The following is a 23,288-nucleotide window of genomic DNA, read 5'->3' on the forward strand; positions in this document are numbered from 1 at the left end:
GAGCTGCCAGAATATCCCGCATGAGGAAAAAGGGATTAAGAGATGCATCTGGAAAGGTCCTGCAGAGTCTCATGGGCCACAATAAGATTTTAGATTTTTGGGGATGTGAAAAATCTCTTTGCTCCTTTAGTAAGTAAATCAGTGTTTCTTAAAAAAAAAAAAAAGAAAAAAAAAAGAAAATACTTAGTTTCTAATATAATGTGTGAAAATTAATGTTACTATTTTTTAGAAGAACTATCCCTCCAATGTCTTAGTAAACTTGGTAGAAAACCAGCAGTCACATAGGCCTTCACATCCTTCTGTAACTCACAGGCCTTTCTGCTATACTTCATTGCAATAAACATTTCAATAGAAATACAATTTCTAAACTCCAAATGGTGACATTTTTTAAGATTTCTTTTGTATAACCCAGTTCCAGAGTAACACATAGTTTAGGGCATCCCCACTCATAACATTCTCACTCTCCATATAAGAAGCACAAAGATTGGCCACTCAGAATCTTTCTTTGATTAATACTAATTACGAAGTTCCATTTGGCCATTGTAAAATAACAACTATCACATTTCTGCTTGATTTGACCTAGCATTGCACCAGCTAGTATTCCCTATTACAGCAAATGCCTCAGCCACTTCTGCACAGGGAGACTTCCTCAACCTCACCCAGCTTATTCATCTCCAAATGCCCTTTCGCATAAATCATCTCTGCCCTCATTTTCATCTGAGGTTCACTTGTGTGCATTCCTAAAAATTAGTCAGTCACTGAGCGGAGCTGTTTGTCCAAGGCAGTGGGGTTGGTTTAATTGGAATGTAAGGCCTGTAGCTGCAGGGGGCGTGCACACAGAGCCGAATTCCACCTTTGTGGGTGCAGGCAAGGAGACACACTGAGCGCCCTGAGTGACAATGGATTGTTGCAGAGTGGCTGGAAGTGTGTGCATGGGTGTTCCCCTCTTGAACTTGTGTGCCGCCCACCTCGCCCTCCACGCCCTCCAGCACTATTGCGCTGAACTCTGCTCCCCAGAGGCACCCTACTGCTTTCTGGGGCTGCTCAGGGCTGGGCAGTATGTTGCGATTCTTTTCTAGATAATTGTTCTGTTTAAAACTGTTTTTCAAAAGAATGATTTCTTGGCTGTTCCCACATAGTCAGTTGGGTTTTTGCGCATGCTATTCATTGCTCATCTGTGGAAAGCATTACCAATTTTTCTCTTTTCTCTGTTTTTTTTTTTTTTTTTTTTTTTTTGTTCTTCTCTGGCTGGAAGACATCGTACATGTTATAATTTTTTCTCTCTCTTCATACCTCATAGTAGTTATGGATTTTAAGAATGTTATTTGGCTAAAATGGCATAGCATGTTATACAGATTAGAAGCTATAATTGTTAGGAAAATGCTAGAGGGCTTTTTGGCAGTTAACACATCGCATCTGATTAATGAGAAATAATGACAAACAACATTCTTTATAGAGGAAATGTTTTTACCATATTCCTTTCCTTAAAATAGACGTGATTTATAGGTGAAACGTCCTATGATTCCTCTCCTTAGCACAGACATAAGCTTCATTGCCTCTTCTCTATGGAAACGAGTATGACATACACAGGAAGTGAGAAACATTGGCATAATTGTCTTCAAAACCCAGACACTCATGGCACTTTGAGAAATTTTAGGTAGTGTTCATTCTATGAAATGATACATTACAAACAAATAGTAATATCTCAGAGGAACTGAAGTCTTATGAGGAATGTTGCTTTCATCCAAGTCGCTAAGATTTAGGGAGAATTGTTTATTTGTGTGTGTGTGTGTGTGTGTGTGTGTGTGTGTTTACAACTTTTCTGTTTGCATCGGAGGGAGAAATGTCTAATGGAGATAACATGTTCCAAATTATGTTTCGGTCATACTTGCTGAGTTAGTGAACCTGTAAATATAATTTTGTTTCTACTTAATCAAATCTCGATTACCTTTGAAAAGGATGAGGCTCTGCCCACACTAGGGGTCACACACTGCCTTCCCAGGGCATGTATTGCTATTGGACTCCAAGCCTCCTGGTTCAATGTCCTTGTTACACCTTCCAAAGGATTATGCTATAACCCAGTTCTCCAGGGAGCCCTGGGTGTGCTCGTATGACCAGGCCACGTCTGGCCTTCATGGATAAACCTATGGGCTTGGGCTTAGCAGTACTTGATTTTAGCCAGACTTCTCTCATATCATCTTCTCCTTAGATCCCAAGAGTGTTGGAGTAATGCATCCTTTCCCAAAGGTGAATTGGGTGGGTCTGGAGCCATCCTGGACCTATAAACTGGAGGGATCCTAACACGGACTTCTTCCTAGGGAGGCTTCTTCCTTTGCTCTGTCCTTTTGTTACCTCTGCTGGATAGAAAGTACCATCTTAAAGGATAGTTCCTTAAGTGCCAGGACATCAGATGTTTTAAACAGTTCTTAATAAAATGGATGAACAAATAAAAAAATTGTTCTGATCTGGGAACTTTTAAGGGCATCAGGGGTATCTCTTACAGTGGATTGTTTTGGGAAAATTAAGGATACTTTCCTGGAGATATTTTTCTCATAATGATAACTTGCTTTGGGAAAATCTAATTTACCATATCATTATGCCTGTGGTTCTTGTTAGTAAGCCCATAAAAGTAGAAGTAATAATGGCAGAACAGCAGACAACAGGAATTCCAGCCACTGCCACAGATGATGATATATAGGATACAATGTGATTCCTTCTAAAAGTCCTGAGGATATCTTCCCTACACTTTGTGGAACATATGATCTCATATTGATATTTTCAACTGCCATGTGGAAAAGAAGAAATGCAAATATTCATGGATCTTAGGAAATCATTCATCTCTCTCACTGGAACCTGGACACCGAGTCTAGAACCTTCCCTACCCCTATGACATCCATTTATTCTCTAAGAGGACTATTTATATTGCCACTGAGCCATCCTTAGATTTTATTTTGTCATTAATGGTTATTATTAGTTTCCTAATTTAAAATATCATATTCCTAGAGAGAACACATGAACTTGACTAAAATGTCAATTCAATAAACATTAATTTTGTTAATACTATGTGCAAAGTACTGTGCGGAGTGATCTAGAGAATAAGGATGCTATAGGACCAAACACCTGTCTTCAAGAAATTAATACCTATTGACTGGGAAAAATGCAGAAACAAGGATAATATAAAAAAAAATATGGCCAGCTCCATGAGATAAATGTTAACTGCTATCGCCTTTAAAAAACAGGAGTGCTCACACACTAATATGTATGTGATATGCATAGATTATTAGGAAACAGAAAGGAATATTTAAGATAGACTTTGAGAAGGTAGGTAGAACTTTCTGGATAGAGAAGTATAGGGCAAACGCAGAGAGGTTGCAAATCATCTGGTGTTTTTATACATTCAGCCTGGTCCCAATGGGCTCTAAGGGTAAGTGTGGGAGAGCAGTAGGTACAAATGCACAGGCATGCAGAAAGGTAGGTTGGGGTTGGGGTTGGGGTTAGGGTTAAGGGGTACTGTGGATGATCTTGATGAGATTGGGTGCATTCAGGATGGTATGGCTGTAGACTGTGGATGATCTTGAATGCCAACATGGAGGTTGGCCTTAAGTTGGTAACTAGAGGAAAGCTAATGACTACTGACGAACAGGAGAATGGTGTGAGTGCCATTGTGCTTTAGCATGAACACACTATAAGGTGTATTATGGCCTGGAGATGGAAGGAGTTAGAATGGACTGCTAATATGAGACTAGTATGAAGACTATAGCAGTCCTGGTGACGAGTAACTGGGACTAGAAATTGTGTTTTTAGGAGCTGAGTGGAAAAAAGGGTATAAGAAGAGGGCCCATGAGAGATGGTCATCAGGAAGCCAGTGAAGCCAAGTCAGAGAAGAGGAGGGTGGGCAACAATGCCAGATTCTGTGAAGAATATCTGGAAGAAGAGGTGCCTGAGAAAGACATTTTTAAAAATTCTCCTACTTTGTTCATCAGATTAAAAATGTTACCATTTGTAGCTTTTCCTATAGGAGCCGCTGAGTTGAGAGGAGCGTGGCCCTCTCCTCTCCCCGCGATGGCGTGTGCTCGTCCATTGATATCTGTGTCCTCTGAAAAGGGGGAATCATCTGGCAAAAATGTTACTTTGCCTGCTGTGTTCAAGGCTCCCATTCGACCTGATATCGTGAACTTTGTTCACACCAACTTGCGCAAAAACAACAGACAAGCCATATGCTGTCAGTGAATTGGCAGGTCATCAAACCAGTGCTGAGTCTTGGGGTACTGGCAGAGCTGTGGCTCGAATTCCCAGAGTTCGAGGCGGAGGGACTCACCGTTCTGGCCAGGGTGCTTTTGGAAATATGTGTCGTGGGGGCCGCATGTTTGCACCAACCAAAACCTGGCACCATTGGCATCGCAGAGTGAACACAACACAGAAGTGATATGCCATCTGCTCTGCCCTGGCTGCCTCAGCCTTACCAGCACTGGTCATGTCTAAAGGTCATTGTACATATTGAGGAAGTTCCTGAACTTCCTTTGGTGGTTGAAGATAAAGTTGAAGGCTACAAGAAGACCAAGGAGGCTGTTTTGCTTCTTAAGAAACTTAAAGCCTGGAATGATATCAAAAAGGTCTATGCCTCTCAGGGAATGAGAGCTGGCAAGGGCAGAATGAGAAACTGTCGTCATATCCAGCGCAGGGGACCCTGCATCATCTACAGTGAAGACAACGGTATCATCAAGGCCTTCAGAAACATCCCTGGAATTACTTTACTTAATGTAAGCAAACTGGACATTTTGAAACTTGCTCCTGGTGGGCATGTGGGACGTTTCTGCGTTTGGACTGAAAGTGCTTTCTGCAAGTTAGATGGTCTGTATGGCACTTGGCATTAGGCTGCCTCCCTCAAGAGTAACTACAATCTTCCCATGCCTAAGATGCTTAATACGGACCTTAGCAGAATCTTGAAAAGTCCAGAGATCCAAAGAGCCCTCCGAGCACCACGCAAGAAGATTCATCGCAGAGTCCTGAAGAAGAATCCACTGAAGAACCTGAGAATCATGTTGAAGCTAAACCCATATGCAAAGACCATGCGCCGGAATACCATTCTTCGCCAGGCCAAGAATCACAAACTCCGAATGGATAAGACAGCGGCAGCCTTAGAAGCCAAATCAGATGAGAAGGGGGTTCCAGGCAAGAAGCCTGTGGTAGGAAAGAAAGGAAAGAAGGCTGTTGGTGTGAAGAAGCAGAAGAAACCTGTGGTGGGGGAAAGAGACTGCAGCTACCAAGAAACCAGCAGCTGACAAGAAGCCTGCGGAAAAGAAACCCACTGCAGAGAAGCCTACTGCCTAAAAACGTAGGTTAATTCTATAAAAGTCAAATCGTTTTGGACAGCTAATTTTGAATAAAGACCTGATCAAAGCCAGTGAGAAAAAAAAATGTTATAGATGTAGAATATTTTAGTGCCTTCTCCACTCGAATGATATACGTTAGCCATAACTGTTGGTTGTATTTAATATCCACAACTAACCAATATACATGAGGGAGGCTGACTCAAGCAATTTCAAATTTTATCCAGACATGTCATCTCATATAGTTTTAAGTAGTTTTGTACATTGTTTTCAGTAGGACGCCTCTTGCACAAGTAGGGTATAAGCTTCTGAAATGCAGCTGTTCTTTTCTTCATTGAACACCTACAACAGTGCTGAAGGTGACCAAGCACCAAATGCTTAATGATTCATTTATAGTAAAATAATTGTGATAAATAGACCAGGTATTTTTGTGTGTGTGTTCTTCTCTGTTTTTGTACAATCATAATGACTTTGCTGTCTTAAAACTCTGACCTTGTACACTGTACAAGATGAGTATTGTATCTCAATGAGGCGAGGCAGGTATGAGCAGCATGTTTTCAATATGCAGAACCACTGTGATGGGAGATAGATGCTCAGCATGTAATATTTCCTGAGGAGACTGAAGAAACCAACCATTGAGACAGAAAACTGAATTTATTATTTTAAACTGTGTGATAGATCACATCCATCATCCAGATAGAAAACCTTCCAAGTGGTATTCCCTTTTAAAATTTTAGTTAGTTAGCAAAGTCTTGTATTATATTACCTTGGTTTAACGAATGAAATAGAAATTATTGGAAAAATCTGTTTCATCCTGACAATTATAACCTGGTCCATGAGTTGGCTTCTTACAGACAATCAGAAGCAATAGACATCTAATAGGAATCACAAGAAAAAATATCACAGAAGGGCTTAATATTAAGTCCGATATTAAATTAAGAAATTAACACAATTTCTCATTATATAGTATAAGCTTTTGATAAAATACAGGGACCACTAAAACCTCAAGTCTACAAAATGCATTCCTAGCAAGAGTAAGAAGTAGAATTATGCTACAGTTTGAGGGAACGAAAAGCCCTAATTTCCTGATTGTGTCTTGGTTCAGGGCATCTGACTAGTTTTGCATTATGGTCCCAGAAATATCTAGTGAAATTGTGGTAGGACATTTTTAAATTAATTTAATCCATCTTCTGTGCTACATCTTAACCTTATCAAATTAAAAAAATAATAATCCCCAAAAAATGTAATCTAGGCCACTTGGGACATCTTTTCCTAAAGCAAATTTCCTAAAGCATGTATGGAGTGCCTCTTATGTGCTAAGCCCTTTTGTAGGTCCTGATGATCCAGAGACCAGTTGTGTTTTTGTCTGTACTCAGCGTCCACATTCTAGCTGGAGCAGCTGTTCAGTAAAGTATTTCTAGAGAGTGTAAGATGTGCGCGCTACAGATTGGACATGAGTAGAATGCGTTGCTGGCCTCCATAGGAAGTGAGTCATCCTGGTGGGAGGAAAGAGAGAGTTAAATGAGGAGAAGAAGCTGGGCATGAGAAAATTCCAGGTCAAACACCAAACAGAACCAGCAACTGGCATAAAATTCTGAGGCAGCGCCATGTCTCCCAGGTGGATAGAGGCATTCTGGGAGACGGAGCGTAGCTTGTGAAGGCGTGCAGGACAAGGGTTTGGGGGAAAGGTAGAGAGAGAAGAGATCAAAAAGGAGAGTAGGAAGATGATCTGAGATCAGGAAACAACATTGTAGCCCCCAAATGGCTTGCAGATAGGTTTTTCTAGGTCTGCCAGATTAAAATTTATCACAAGGTTTAAAACGATCCTGATTGCTAACCCAATAGTTTAATCTTTTCTGTTCTACTATGAAAAAATAATGAATTGGTGTCAAAGATTAATGGATAGGGATATTCATAAAACGTTACTCATGACCAGGAAATGCTAGAGACAGCTTGAGTTGTAGGGATGGACTGTGTAGGCAAATCAAGCATCCAGATGGGGCCACATGATCTGGAGATGTTACAAACTGTGCATTTATTGTGTCTAGCTCCATTCCTCCCACGGAGAAAGGGAGAGAAAATTCTCTGCCTATCTGAGTAGCCTCACTTTTGGATGACTAGATGTAATTCATGGAGTAGTGCTTTTTTAAACTATAATTGCCAGGGCACCTGGGTGGCTCAGGTGTCTGCCTTCAACTCAGGTCACGGTCTCAGGGTCCCAGGATCGAGCCCCGCATCGGGCTCCCTGCTCTGCTGGAAGCCTGCTTCTCCCTCTCCCACTCCGCCTGCTTGCATTCCCTCTCTCGCTGTGTCTCTGTCAAATAAATAAATAAAATCTTTAAAAATAAATAAATAAACTATAATTGCCAATCAGTTTTGCTGTATTATTTGTTTTGATAGTAATGGCATGGCAAAAATGCATCCTGCAAATGAGGATGTAAATATTCAAGGTATTCAACTTAATGAAGGAACAATGAGATGGAGGTGAAGTGGCATATTTTGTGACTCATTATTCTTCCTCCCCTGCCCCTGCCCCCACTCTGATTTATCTAAGAGAAATGAAATTGTTTCCAGAGAATCAATGAAAGGTCCTGATACTGCCTTCAGTCTCTTGCATTCTGGAGACTTTCTACGTTCTCCCACATGTCATATTGAAAGCTGTTTCATAATCAGTTAAAACCTTTTGGTTTTAGTTCTTTCTTTAATTGAATTTGTGTTTCCTTTGGTTCATTTTTCTCTTATTGCAAATTTCTGACCACTAAACTGGTCTCAAGATCTACAGCCCACAGTTCATGGGCTGGGGTTTGAAAATGGCTCCCAAGGATGAAGGAGAGTTTCCCCAAGGATCAAGATTATGGTCAATGTTTCAGTCCTTTGAGGCCATTCAGTTCCATTCTTTTCTACTTGATAGACTTTACCTTGAAACATGAGAATTTAACTACAAATCCTAAATTCTCTGATGAGGATAGGTAGGAATTTTGATACAGTAGTTTTGTATGAACAGAAAGAGGAATAATTTTCCCCTGACCTATTGATTATTTAAGTTATTCTCACTCTACCGTTTTTGCAATTGATGTAGGGATGCTACGAAACACCAGGCATTTGATGTCTAAGACAAAGTTCTTAACTTTGTACATGAAGAAGGAAATACTAAAAAATGGTAAGCCTGTGCCAGGAGATAAACAAATGCTACATTTCGTTCATCTCCTTGATGGACAGTAATTTTTCTGCAAAAATAGGTAAGTCATTTTGTTAGTAATTTGCTGAAAAGCGCTTAAAAGATTTTGAAAGTGATCACCTCATCTGAAATCCACAGGTGAATTAGTATACTTTACTTTGTTACCTTTCTTTAGGCTGTACTCCTAGATTTCGTGACAGCATATCTGTCAAAGAAAAAAAAAGTCTGTATGTCAAGTTTCTGTCAATATAAAATATAAAATAAAAATCATTGTGCCCTATTAAGAAAGAGCCTATGGGTTTATAAGGAAAATAAAATAGATTGCTTTGAGTATTTTTTACGACTGCAGTCAGTTCGGATGTGTAAATAACTGATTCTTTCCCTCTTATATTTCATATAATAATTCCTTAGATGACCAGAATTTAATATTGTGAGGGATAAGTCAAAGACAAAGGCAGTCAACAAAAATAACAAGTGTTCAGGACAATAGACAGAGTGAGGTAAATGCCCTCTCCTTCAAATATACTTCATCTTATTTTATCCCTTTTACTCATTTCGTTTTGGTGTCACTAGAGTCTAGGATGCTCAGTATTTTCTTAATATACTAACACTTTTTTTGTAATGCAACTACTTAACAAGTGTCCCCTCAGAAAGCTAGATTGTAAGATTTGGGGCTGAAGTGGAATGGATTTTTCCTTCCTTACAAAGATGGAACAAGATTTTTCAGCATTTTCTTACTTTTTTTTTCTCTCTTCCAGATATCCTTAGCTCATTTGTTGCTCACTTAGTACATCCCTGTGTATAGAGTGGGGTTTGGTGTACAGGATGGGTTGAAGTCAGAGAGGGTGTGTAGAGGAGACAGGCACATCATCAGAGGCATTGGCCTGTGACCAGCATTTTCCAGAGGACAGTGAGGGGGAACCAGTCCTCAGTGTACCCCCTCTGATAGGTTTTATGGTCAAATAAATTGAGAATGTGCTTTATACTATTTTCCAGTCTTGAGCATTTGCAATCATATTAGCATTTTAAAAGCTCTGGTAAGTCAGGCATTTAAAATATCTGTTTAATTTTGTTTAAACAACTGTTTCTCAAACATCACTAACTATGGAGCCCTTTCATGCTGGTCATGCCTAATCTCATGGAACTGGTTTTCTGTGGAACATATTTTGAGAAAAACTAAATCAGTGTATCTGAACCTTCTGTGACCTTGTCCCAGAGCAAGAAATGGACTTTCCCTCATGATCATACACACGTATATAGCTTAAACAAAGACTTTTGCAAAGCATTTATTCTTCCTATGTGTGATGTAATCTGATATTTCTTAGTCTGGTCTATTTTATTTTTAAAATGTTGGTTCCTATCCATTTATAGATTTCATAATCCATGAATAAGTGGCACCTTGCAGTTTAAAACTATCCCATCCTAGAGATGTCTGGGCAGCATAGCTGGTTAGGTGACCGACTCTTGGTTTTGGCTCAGGTCGTGATCTCAGGGTTGTGAGATCAAGCCCCGCATCAGGCTCCATGCTCACGGTAGAATCTGCTTGAGGTTTTCCCTCTCCCTCTGCTCTTTCCACTCGTGCTCTCTCTCTCTCTCTTAAATAAAGGAATACATCTTAAAAACAATAACAAACTATGTTGTCCTAGACAGGTGTTGTGAAGTTGTTCGTGTGTGACCTCAGCATCACCTTGCTATTCTTTTTTTTTTTTTTTAAGATTTTATTTATTCATGAGAAACAGAGGGAGAGAGAGGCAGAGGCAGAAGGAGAAGCAGGCTCCCCGCAGAGCAGGGAGCCCGATGTGGGACTCGAACCCAGGACCCTGGGATCATGACCTGAGCTGAAGGCAGATGCTTAACCAACTGAGCCACCCAGGCATCCCTCACCTTGCTATTCTTTCAGAGCTTCCTCACCTCATATTCCCCACGGGCACCAAGTCTTCATTCTTCCTGAGAGGATCACTTGTTATCATGAAATACATCTTGTGTCCTGCAATACGTATGTGAAAGAACTGTAACACATGGTGCCTTATTATTATATCATTTAAATCAGTTTTCATCTAATGACTTTGGTTGAGGTGATGGGGCTTGCATGTGTAGAAATTATAGGGGAACAGTTAAATGCTAAATTATGATGCTGCCATGTGGGAGATTATATTAGGGTTGGAGTGGTCAAGAAGGATGTAGTAGAGAACATGTGGGTTCAGCTGAGTCTAGAAGGATGAGGCAAAGTTGGAGAATTAGGGGGAATCTGGGGAAGTGAAGAAGCACTCGTCTTGGAGGACTGTGAAACTGTCACAAGACCTTCTTTGGTCAGTAACAGCTCCCCCGGGGGGGTTTGTGTTTGAAAGGACAGTGTGCGTTTTGTTGGCACGTGTCGGTTGGTACAGGTTAGCACCCTCTCCAGTTCTGCCGTCTGAACAGCCACTAGTTATGTCTTGGTGAAAAGTGACCCCTGTCCCTAGGAGCTCCTGAGGGGCTCTCATTACACAAATTCCTTTGGTTTTAATGGATCCCTAGTATGTTAAGTGGAGAATACCTAACGCATTACAATCATCTGATTCCTTGCTTACTAGTGTTCCTCAAAAGAACACTTTATTTGTATTTTAGTAAAATAATCAGTGTAACTTAATTATCATGTAGCTCTGACCTTAGGCAGTGTTTCTTTTTAAATTTATGTTTATTTTTTTAAATTTATTTAGAGAGAGTGAGTGGGGGGTGGGGTGGGAAGGCAGAGGCCAAGGGAGAGGATCTCAAGCAGACTCCACGCTGAATGTAGAGCCCGACATGGGGCTCGATCCCACGACCCTGAGATCATGACCTGAGCTGAAACCAGGAGTCTGACGCTTAACTGACTGAGCCACCCAGGCGCCCCTAGGCAGTCTCAGATACTTTTCAGCATATATATAGAAATAAATTCTTACTCTATATGAGTAAAAAAAAGTGCTCTCAAATTAATTATTATGTCATTTCAAGATGCTTCTATCTTCACAACTTTTGCATGCTCGCTCTCTCTCTCTCCCTCCTTCTTAAAGTGGGACTGGCCAGGCACACACTAGCCTGTGTTCATTGGTTATGGTTCATGGTGAATTTTTGGGGGGAAACACTGTGTGTTTCCAAAAGGAAAGTTCCTTTGTAATTTTGAAAATAGTCTCAGGCATAAAATATCACATTATAAAATGCCATTAATTCAGTTTTCTCGTCGCTGCCCAGTTGTCTTGTGTGAGATTTCTATAGACTAGAGGAGAAGAGGAAAAAAATCTCTTTTCATCTAAACCTCGTTGCTTCCACCAGAAGCTATTTTAAGAAAGGGTCTGGGAAGTGGAGAAGCTGCAAATATGGAGAAAGAGACTGGCATATGTTTAAATCATATGTTTCTAGAGTGTGACTGAGCATGAAATTTCATTTTATAAGAAGGTGCCCTTGGGAACGGAGGAATGGAATGCCCAGCACCTGTTTGTCTGATGGCAGCCAAGCCTTGAGACTAACCCTCGGCCAACTGGGCTGCCATCTGTGCAGCCCGGATACCCTCCGATTCCGCTCGGAGCGTGAATGGCACGTCCTGCTTCTGGAGCATTCCCGAAGGGGCAACAGAAAGTTCCACTCACCTCCTGAATCTTCTTCAGCTCCAGCGTCCTCCAATCTCATGGTGTGCTCTGTGTCCCTTTCTTCTACGCCAACTTAGGATCTGCCCTGCTCTCTGACTCCTTCATTTATCTCTTCACTAGTGCCTTTCCTAAGCTTGGCCAATTTCTCTCTTACTTTCATTAGAATCTTGATTATGTTACCCATACCACACAGTCTCAGGTGACATTTGGGTGTTTTGTAGAGTGTTCAACAACCATACACTGAGGTTCAGTAATTGCTCGACTCACTCCATATGATGTGAGGGGGAAAAAAAAAACAACATTAAACAAAACTGGACAGTTTCCTTAAAATAGATAAATATTTCCCAATTTCCAGTTTGCATCAAGCCTGAGCCAACCAGAGTTGCTGGAACATTTCCTCCATTCCTGGCACCTAAACAACAGGAGCGGTTTACCTTGAAAAAGGCTGACAGGCAAAGCTCAAACTCATTTTAGTCCTTCTTCACATCATTTGAATGATTTGGACGTTAATGAGCCTTTGTAAAGGTAGGACCGAATGTAATTGTGCTAGATTTATTCTTCCCTGGTGCAGGATCTGTTGCAAAAACCAAACTGTGCTGCATTTTTCTGGAGTGTGTCTTTTTCAAAATAACACCTTTGATGTTCTTTTCACCTGAAATGAATATTGCCAGGGGCTCTGAGCAGGCCTACAATAACAAAGCCTAATGTTTGGGGAGCGGATGAAGAGTTTGCCCTCAGGACATAGTTTACACTCTCAAGCTCTTGAGACAGCATATAAATCAAGAGCGAACACAGCAGAAACAGGAAGGCACCGCCCTCCTTCAAATACTTTAATTCACATTAAAAACATTTTGACAGTGCCTTCAAAGTTTAAATGTGTCTACTTCAGATTTACCCACCCTTGAGTCGTGGCTGTGATGGGTCCTTTTCACTGTCATCGTCCATCAGGCATTTTAAAAAATACCCATTTCTGAACTTAGTGACATATTTATTTTCTTAGAAGGACACTGCCATTGCAGTGAGTCTGGGTGGCATTGGAAATATCACCAAGAAGTGAGTTCACTAATTTCCCAATGGATTTTACTGAATTGAGGAATCTACATTTCAGGCGGTAGAATCTATCCAAATGTTCTCTATTGGAGATGAAAATTCCTATATTCCTATGATAAAATGCATGAATATAGAGTATTTATAATGCATAATGCTTTCCAACACAAAGCATGCCTTCATAGTGAGTTTACTCATTCAGCCCCATGCACGCCTGTGCCTTTGGGGCTTCCTAGAATCCTGCCTCCCTGTACCTACCCTAGCAGCCTCTCTCCCTGCAGACCCTCCTTTCCTTTCCTGGCTGCCTTCACCTTCTGCACATTGGTGCCGGCGGCTGGATGCAGGCACCTGTCCTGTTACTAGAGAGTTAACCTGACCCTGAGGCTAGGATTGTTTATCTCTGAGTTTCTACCCCCAATATCCAAACTACCCGACTCTAAAGATTTTGGGTCCTACTCACACCAGACTAACTGCACTCATTTCCTGTCCTCAGGACTGTCATTTTGGTTATAACTACACAGGATAGTAACCTTCCTGATTTCCTTCCTGATTTGACTTTGAAAAATATGCAGTCCTATACTTTATTTTACAAATAAAATAAATCCTGTTTTTTAAAGCCCAGCTAGCAAGTTCTGTCTTGCTGTTGCCTATGTACTTGTATGACCTTGAGGGTGTAAAATAATAATGGATTGCCCTACTGGAGAGATGGTTTGAACAGAGACTGACGTAAAGTCTCAGAAAATGTCAGACACAGAAGCAGGGTTGTAGCTTCATATGCCATTTCTCTCCATTTGTTTAGAACTAGGTCTCTGTATCTTATGCATGAATGAATAAGTGGGATCTTTGTGTCCTGGAAATGCCTTCACCCTGATCACACACATAGCAACCTCACTGGTTACGTACTCAGACCTGAGGTCATCTAAAAACTGGTGCCAATTTCTGTCTTGGCAGGAAGTATGAAAGGAGGCCCCATTATGTGTTGTCTGTGCTTCTCAATTCACACCCCTTACTGATGGAAATCTGACTCAGATCTCAGAACCTCCTAAGTTCCTGACTGTTGGCATATCTCACACCTCTACCACCCATAGCCCTTTGGCTTTTCGTAGGGAACGGAAGGGGTATGGTAGACTTGGAAGTGTATTCCACGTTACGGTTCCCCTTGGGTCTTTGGCTAGATGTTACTCCTTTATTTCAGTTCTCTTTCTACATTTCAAATATATGATTTAGTTGGGCATCTGGAATGGTGAGAGGAGTTTATTATACTGAACTGCTTTAGGATGATAACCATATTGGTCTTATACCATTGCCAATCCCTTTTCTGTGCTGGATGTCCTGTGAGTTCTCTGTGTTTGTTTGCTTGCAGGGAGGGAACTATGTCAATATAAAATCAACTAAAGGGAGGGTATGGGAATAACCAACATAGAAGTGGTATAATTCTGTGTCTTTTTAGGGAAAAAAAAATAGAATATTAGCTAAGCATTTATTTTCAGTTTTGTTATATGATATACAAAAGGGAGGGGGTGAGGGGTTTCTTAATATAAAATACCCAACAAACATGAAAAAACCTGGTGGTTCCAAAAAGTAAGTATACAGGAATATAAACCAAGGTGTTATATGTTAGTCAGGTATTTTTAGCTCCATAGAATAGCTGGCTTGTTCATGCCATGTAACAAGTTCAAAGACAGGGAGACTCCAGGGTTGAATAACTACATTGCTCAAAGATGTCATCATGGCCCAGTTTGTCTGTCTCTGTATTCTGCTATCTTCAGCTTGTGATAGCTGGATGGCTACATGGATGCTACATACAAAGAGAGACAACCCATCCCTATGTGTAAATACTCGCAGGCAGAGTCTAAGGCACATTAGACTCAGAACAAAATGGCAAGGTGGTCCTCAGTTGGAGGGGGAAAAAAAAGTTTCTACGAATCAGACGATGGATCACCATATGAGGAAATAGCTATTGTTTTATTCCATATATACTTACCCTGAATCAAGAATTGTCTTTCTCTGTTTGAACAATGGCAGGAACTGTTGACATCTAGGTCATTATTAGACAGCTAAATGCTTAGAGCAGCATAATTCAAGGCTTTATGTTTACATATATAAAAGGTATTTTGAAGGTTGCATTGCCCATCATCAGAACCAGAGTTCAGTTTCCTTAATAAATTGCTTTGAAGTGAATATCTTCACTCCAGGAAGGCAACAGGGACTTTTCCCCATTGGAAATTTAATCTGATTTCTCTTCTAATTAGTGATTAAAAACAAATGACCAAGGGGGGTTAGATGAAAAAAATCTGAATACTTCATTGAGTCCTGAGAACTAAAAATGATGAGTTGGTATTATGCTAACTTATCCCTTAAAGTGTTAGTCCTTTTATGTTTATCTGCATAGTTTCACTCAATTGTAGCCTTAAGTCTTACTGAAAAAAGGAACAAATGGGTTCCTTCACCAAAGCCAGTCAGTGTTTGTTACCCACCAGGTAATATTTATCTCCAAGGCTGGATGCCACAGGTAATAGAAATATGGCCAAGTCAGAGCTAAACCCTAAGATCACGCTCTAATAGAGTCACTTTTGCCCTTGGAGTTTAGGCTAACATGACTGTTTTGGAGGGCAAAAGCACTTTAAGCTGACCTAGATGTTGTGTTTGAGATGCTCACAGTCAAACAGCATGAATATATATAAGCAGCCTAGCTGCTGTTGACTTAAAAAAAAAAAAAAATCGTTTGGTTCCAATAAAATGAAAGCCTAGCAAAAGACATTTATTCTAGCAGCAAATGTACTAAAAGCAAATTATATCAAAAATAATAGTCTAACTATTATTTAGCAATAAAACAAAAATTCATAAAGAATTTGATTTTGGGGTGTATTCATTTTGTTTTTGCCTTCAGTGTCTCTCCCTTCATCAAATTTAATCCCACTCATCCTTCAAGGACTCCCTTAACTGCATTACTTTCCATGACTGTGATTATCAGGGCATGTTTACTTGTTTATGCATTTATTTATTGCCACTCTGGTTTCTGTAGCAAGAAGAGATGGGATCAGGGTTGCCAGAATGTAGCAAGTAGTAATACAGGACAGCCAGTTAAATTTGTATTTCAGTTAAACAACAAATAATATTTACGTATGACGTACTTATACTAAAATATTATTTGTTATTTATCTGAAATTCAAATTTAACTGATTTTCCTTTATCTTATTTGGCAACTTTTCTTGGGGGATGTCAAGAATGAAGAGCAGTTAAGACACTCTTGGAATATTCTAGATGATGAAGACCTCTAATAAAATGGACATCAGTTAATAGGACAGACCAAAAAATTATTTAGGATGTAAAATTAACAGAAATTGGTAATTGATAAATGTCAATGGATGAAAGTGAATGGTTAGGGTTCTAGTTCAGGAGACAAGGTGGATGGTTGTCCCACTCATTATACTTGTCTCCCTTTTATCTTTTTCATCTGTATAATCTTTTTGAGTGAGCTCATTTACTAACTAATTATTGTTCATTAAGATCTAGAAGTAGCATTGTGATGCAATTAGGTGTGTGTCTCAGAAGTCAGACTGCTGAGGATCACTTCTGAGCACTACCACTTACTGAGTGACCCAAGGGGACCTGTCCAAGCTCTCTGGTTCTCTGCTTTGTTATATATTATGTTTAAAAAAATATTGGAAATATATACAGCAAAATTGATTACCACTACCTATTATAACTTCTGTTTTCTGCTTTTTGTTTATCTGTGGTTTCTAATTTTTATAATGCATATACATATTACCATTTAATGAAAAATTTTAAGAGACTACTGATATTCTTTGATTGAATTAAAATAATCATTTTTGATTGTTTATAACAAAAGGTGCTGGAACAATTGGACATCTGTATGTGTAAAAAAAAAAAGCTTTCAGCCATACCTTGCATCATATGCAAATATGGATTATAAGCTTAAATGTAAAGCCTAAAACTATAAAACTTCTGGAAGAAAACATAGGTGAGTATTTTTGTGACCCTAGATTAGGCAGAGATGACACCAAAAGCACAATCCATTTAAAGAAAAAAATGATGGATAAATTAGATGCCATCAAAATTAATAACTACTGTTCAAGAGTTAGTAAGAGCATGAAAAAGACAAGCTCCAGAGTGGGGAGAAAATATTCACAAATCATATATGATAAAGGAATTTTATCCAGAATATATGACGAACTCTCAAGACAAAAATGAGAACAAAATTCAATAAATTCATTTAAAAACAGACAAAAGATTTTAATAGGCACCTTGCCAAAGATACAAAGATGGAAAGTGAGCACTAAGATATTTGACATCATTAATCAGTAGGAAAGTACAAATTAAAACTACAGTGAAGTGCCACGACACACCTATTAGAGTGGCAGTGACAACAACAACTACAAAAATACCAAACAACAGACGAGCACGTGGAGCATGTGGAACAGCTGGTGGGAATGCAGAGAGGCATGTGCTCACCGGATGACCCAACATTCTCACATCTAGGTGTTTACCCAATGAGAATGAAGACTTAAATTCACATAACAACCCATACACCAATGTTTAAGGCAGCTTTATTTGTAAAGAAAGAAACAGAACAGAAAACAGCCCAAATGTCTTTCAGCTGGTGAAGGGATAAACAAACCATGGTACACGGTTCTATATCATGGAAGACTAGCCGTAATAAAAGGGAATGGATTATTGATAAGAGGTGGCTCAGTTGCACACGCATCTGCATGTGAAACAAGCCAGACTCAGAAGGCTACATGATATACGAAAGGCAAGACCACAGGGACAGTAAACAGATCAATGGTCACCAAAGGCTGGCAGAGTGGGTATGAGCTGATGACATAGGAGCACAGGGGAATTTTGGGGGCTGATGGAATTGTTCTATCACTTGACCTTGATGGTAGTTATACAACTGTGTTCATTTGTCAAAATGTGCAAAACTGTACACCACAAAGGATGAATCTTACCTTATATAAACTATACCTTAATAAAAAATAGAAAAATTAATTACTTTACAAGGGGAGTTTTTATCAGTGGCATCATTATTCCGATTAGATTTATTAGAGGTAAAAGGGGAAAGGGACAAGGTGACATATTGGATGTGAATAAAAAATTTATTGGTCAAGATAGAATGAGAGAGGGGCTCCTGGGTGGCTCAGATGATTAAGCATCTGCCTTCGGCTCAGGTCATGATCGAGTCCCGCATCGGGCTCCCTGCTCCTTGGGAGCCTGCTTCTCCCTCTGCCTCTCTCTCTCTCTCTCTCTCATGAATAAATAAATAAAAAGTTTAAAAAAAAAGATAGAATGAGAGAGAGCATATAGAAGGTATAATGTTTGGGGGGAGAATGATTAGTTCTATGTTAGGTCATCATGTTTGTGTTATCCTTGGAATGTTCAAATGGAGAAGAGCTATCCCTTCTGCATCCTCACAGTGCATACCTTATTGCTCTAACATTTAATTCTGACTTGTTTTATAACTATTTCATATATCTGTTTCCTCAATGATATTATAATTTCCTAAGGGAGGGAACTAAGTTTTACATCTATTTATTTGTGTACACGATTACAACACTTCTTCCAATAAAAACTATTTAAAAATATTATCACTATTACATTATAGTACGCAGTTCATTGACTTCCAGAATTGATTACAGTGTTCTATTTGTAAAGGCCCATCGCTTCCAACCTGCATCTCCTCCTGTATTTCCATTTATAATACTCCTGAGACTTGCCCTTGGTCTAATATACTGTACCACCCTTTTTTGACCTAACCTTGAGTATAACATGTATCAGCCACTGTGCCAGCCCCAGGTGGTATGAGTTGGGAGACACTGGTTTTATTCACACAAGTTGGAGTCAACTAGAACAACTTGGTCACTAGTGTAATAAAGGAAGCATGAATGTAATTCATGAAACTGGAAAAAAAAGGGCACCTAACTCAGCCTGGGTTGTGTGAGGGGACATTAAAACATACAAACACAAAAAACTAGGTAATCTTTGCAATTTTCAAGAATGAGCTGGAGTTATCTAAACTGAAAAAGTACAAAAGGTTATAAGAAACAGGCACCAGAAATAACTTTCAACAGAGCATGGACACCTGACAAGACATGCGTATTAATATGGGAAGCTAGAAGTGGCTCAGCGTGGCGGAAGCCAAAGTTTAATGAAGGGATATGGAGAAACAAAAGAAGGGAGAAGTCATAGTGGCCAGATTGTAAAAATATGCCATGGAGGTCGAATTGGCAAAGCTTGGTGACGGAGTTTGGGGACTGATGGTTAGGTAGTCGTCAAGCTGACTTTCAGATCTGGGTGTCTGAGTGTATAACGATGCTATTCATGAAGGAGGAGCAGACCTAGCGAGTGAGCAAGTGAGTGCAGCTTCAGCACGGGCTGCCTGAGGACAACGACATCCATTTTAGCTGACACTCAGGGGAGCATCCTGAATGTACGTCTTCCGCTCATTCTTACTCTTCCCTCAAGTCTTATCCTGGGTGCTCTTCCTTGTGGTAGCCAGAGATTAAGACATTGTGATGAACCACTATGTGCTAGGCAGTGGTTTTGGCACTGGTGAGCAAAGTGAAGTAAATACCAGCTTTGTCATCAAGGAACTTATAAACTCATGGATTGAATGAGGGAGACATAAAAGAAAGAACTTGTATATAGAAGTTGAGATAAGTGCTATGCAAGAAATAACCAGGGTGAGATGAGAAGAGAATAACGGGGTGGCTTAGGTGAGGATCCCAGTGAAAGCCATTCTGAGGAGACACCATGTAACAGGGTACTCGGAGGAAGGGACGCAGCCTGTCAGCCAGCAGGAATGGAAATGGGAAAGACAGGGATAGGAAAGAGACCACAGTAAGGTACGCCACAAGGATTCATTGACCAAATTAGTGAAAAAAAGTATATACATAAAAAATAAGATTCACATTATACACAGCATGTGATAAAAACACTGAACTATTTTTAGAAAGAAGATTCATTGAAATTACATTTTAAAGGGATACATTTCCATCAAAAATTGATGTATGTGATAGTCCTCATTTGGGGGAGTTGGAGACCGAACGTATACACCATGGAGTAAAGGAAACTCCTGATTGAACCCAAACCATAGTAACATCTTTGAAGTCATGGTCACAAGTTCTAAGAAAAAGAGGACCTCTGTGGGGTCTAAATTATTTTTTAGGGAACAATAGTCATGAGAGCTTGGAGTTTGCATTCTGGTTCCACCCCTTATTAAGTATGTGTCCTTGGGCAAGTTACTTAATCATTCCTCAGCTTTCTAAGCTGGAGAGTTGAGCTAGGAAGTTTAAAGTGAGGGGCAAATGAATTAACTAAACCGGTTAGTGTTTAGAAAAGTACCCAGCACATTGTATGTGCTAACAAGTGTTTATTATTATTATTGTTGTTGTTGTTGTTGTTGTTGTTGTTGTAGTTGTAAATGAGCCAGCAAAATGAAATCTGTAAAAATGGTTACAGTGTGGTGCTCACAAGAATGGTTGCTATCACTGTGTTGTGTGACAGGGAACTTCTACCTTTCAGAGGCCTAAGTTTAGGGTTGGTGGCATAAGTGGGCCATTAGCTTTCAACTTATTCTAAGATAAAAATGGTCCCAGTTTTAGCAATCGGGTAGAACTATCAAACATGTATGAAATAAACTCTGAAACGATGGTGCATATGCCATCAATGGTGGACGCCCCTCCGCCTGGGCACACTAAAGGTCTCCTTGGAGGTGTGCCCACAACACCACGTCCTACTATCCGTGCATCCCTATTCGTGGACATAGAGATGAAGCCAGTGTCGCTATACCAGTTCCTCACAGGCTTGGAGCCAAGAAAACTGGCCCACATGACCTTCTGAGAGCACCTTTCAGTCCTGGGTCTGCAAGTTTGGTGAATAAGTTCTGCCTCCTTTCTTTCTCTCAAGGATAGCGTAAGAATTGCTTAATGCTGCAAAGTACTTTGAACACCTCTACAAAGTGCTTTCTTGTTATTGTCTTACATTTGATAATTCGCCAATCTCTTGAAAGATGTAAGTCATGAATATTAAAATTCATCCTGCATATTTTATGTTGCTTTTATTGTGATGAGAGAATATTAATTTATTGGAGATTTGTACTTTTCTAAAGGTTGCCTTTAAGGTTCTCTCTCAGTGTGCTTTGTCAACCTCATGTGAAGTGTGGATGGTAAAAGGGTCAAGATAGGATTTAACATCTCCACCCTGAGAAAGAGTGTGCGAAGCCCAGCTCCATCACCAGCTCTCCCTTCCCTCTTAAGAGTAAACTGCTTTTAGGCAAATTAAATGGAGAAGAATATGTAGATTTCTTTAAATGAGCCAGGTAAGTTGTATAATGTCTTGTTCGATCAAATATGCTATCCATTTTGTACTAAATTATATATTTTTGAGCCCAGTGACTAATACCAGTTTGATTCAGAGGCATCTAAAATTACTCATGCCTCCAAGTGTTTTCCATGAGCTCTCTTTGTCTGGAATGGCTGCAGCCCCTCCCTTCACTCCTACTTTATTGAAAGCCTTCTCATGTTTCAAGACTCAATCCAAACTTCACAAATAGAACAAACAATTTTCTCCTGGACAACATCATTATACTCTGTGCTACTTCTTGCATAACATGTACTCATGCTTTTCTGCCAATAATTATTAGCATTCTTATTTTCTTTAGATATGTCCTGTTTGCCCTTGATGTCTGGTTCACATGGCTGCTTGTATCAAGAATTGCGTTCAGCTGCTAGGAAAATGGACCAAAAAGTACAGTGACTGAAACAGAATCAAGTGTATTTTTCTCTGCAGTAGAAGTTCAGTGGGAGGTAGTCCAAGGCTGATACACATCACCACTGACATCAAGGATCTGGTTTCTCTCCTTTCTGCATCATTGCCCTTAGTGCTTGATTATATTCTCAAGGTCACCGCTTGGTGGGAGATGTTTTATGGAGCATCATCCATCAAGTCCATAACTACAAATGTGAAGAAGAAAAGGGAATGGCAGACGGACTTTCCATCAGCTGTCTTCATCTTTGTATTTTAGGAATCTATAGACATGAAACTCTAACCTTTTGCTTATATTTCACTGGACAGAAATTAATCTGCTCTTCCTCCTAGCTGCAAGGGAAGCTGGGAAGTATAGTGCTATGGGTGGATATTTTACCACCTCAAATATTTTATACCTCACTAAGAAAGAAGGAGAAAATCTGTAATTGGTGAAATGATTTGCTAGCAGCCTCTGACACAGAGTTCAGGAACTCTCACACATAAAGAACATCTCCTAGAACCATTGGCTGTATATAAGTACCAACCCAGCAAATTATCTTCACCAGCTCATTCACAAAATTGGGAATTCACTGGGGAAAAACAAAACAAAACAAAAGGCCTAAAGGTTTGCTTGGGAAAATTAATTATGTTTATTGCCTTGATTCATAACTAAATGTTTTTATTTAATTCTAGTAGCTTTCCTCAGACTAGGATTATTTATTATGCTTATTTACCTATTCCCAGTTTCCCATCTATAAAATGGGGGCAGTGATAAAATCTACCTCAAAGGTTGTTGTTGTGAGAAAAGTAATTCATAATAATATACAATCCCTAGAATGTTTTCAGACACATAATAGGTGCTTATTAATTTTAACTCTTTAGTCCAATAACAATATTTATAACCAATGACATTCATTGGAAACTGACCTCATTTCAGTTACTGTGGGCAATGCTATACACGTATTAACAAATATAAACCTCAAAACTGCCTTTTGGGGTCCGTGTTATTCTTGTTGCATAAATGAAAAAGCCAAGGAATTAGAGAGGCCATTCCATTACTAGACACATGGCACTTACTATATTCTCACCACAGTTCTAAGTCCTTCATGAACATTGACTGGTTTGGTCCTTACAACAAGCCTGCAGTGAAGGAACTATACTCATTCCCATTTTCAGATGAGGGAGCTAAGACACAGAGTGTTAGCTTACTTGACCACAGCCGTATGGTCTAGTGAGTGGAGACAGGTCACATCCGGGAGGTCTGACTACGAGACCCCTGCTCTTATCTGTGACACATCCTACCCTGTAGGTGCCAGGATTAACACCTGGGCTTCCCCGGCGCTGTTACCTAAGCTGCTG

The 23,288-nt window shown here is 39.8% G+C and overlaps 1 protein-coding gene and 1 pseudogene across 1 annotated transcript in view; both read left to right on the forward strand.

The window, feature by feature from the left end:
- Positions 1-23,288, forward strand: part of PRKN (parkin RBR E3 ubiquitin protein ligase) — a 1,305,872-nt gene that overhangs the window by 546,863 nt on the left and 735,721 nt on the right.
- On the forward strand, positions 4,027-5,346 carry LOC113927505 (annotated as a pseudogene).

Source organism: Zalophus californianus, chromosome 7 (genome assembly GCF_009762305.2).
Source record: "Zalophus californianus isolate mZalCal1 chromosome 7, mZalCal1.pri.v2, whole genome shotgun sequence".
Lineage (NCBI taxonomy): Eukaryota > Metazoa > Chordata > Mammalia > Carnivora > Otariidae > Zalophus > Zalophus californianus.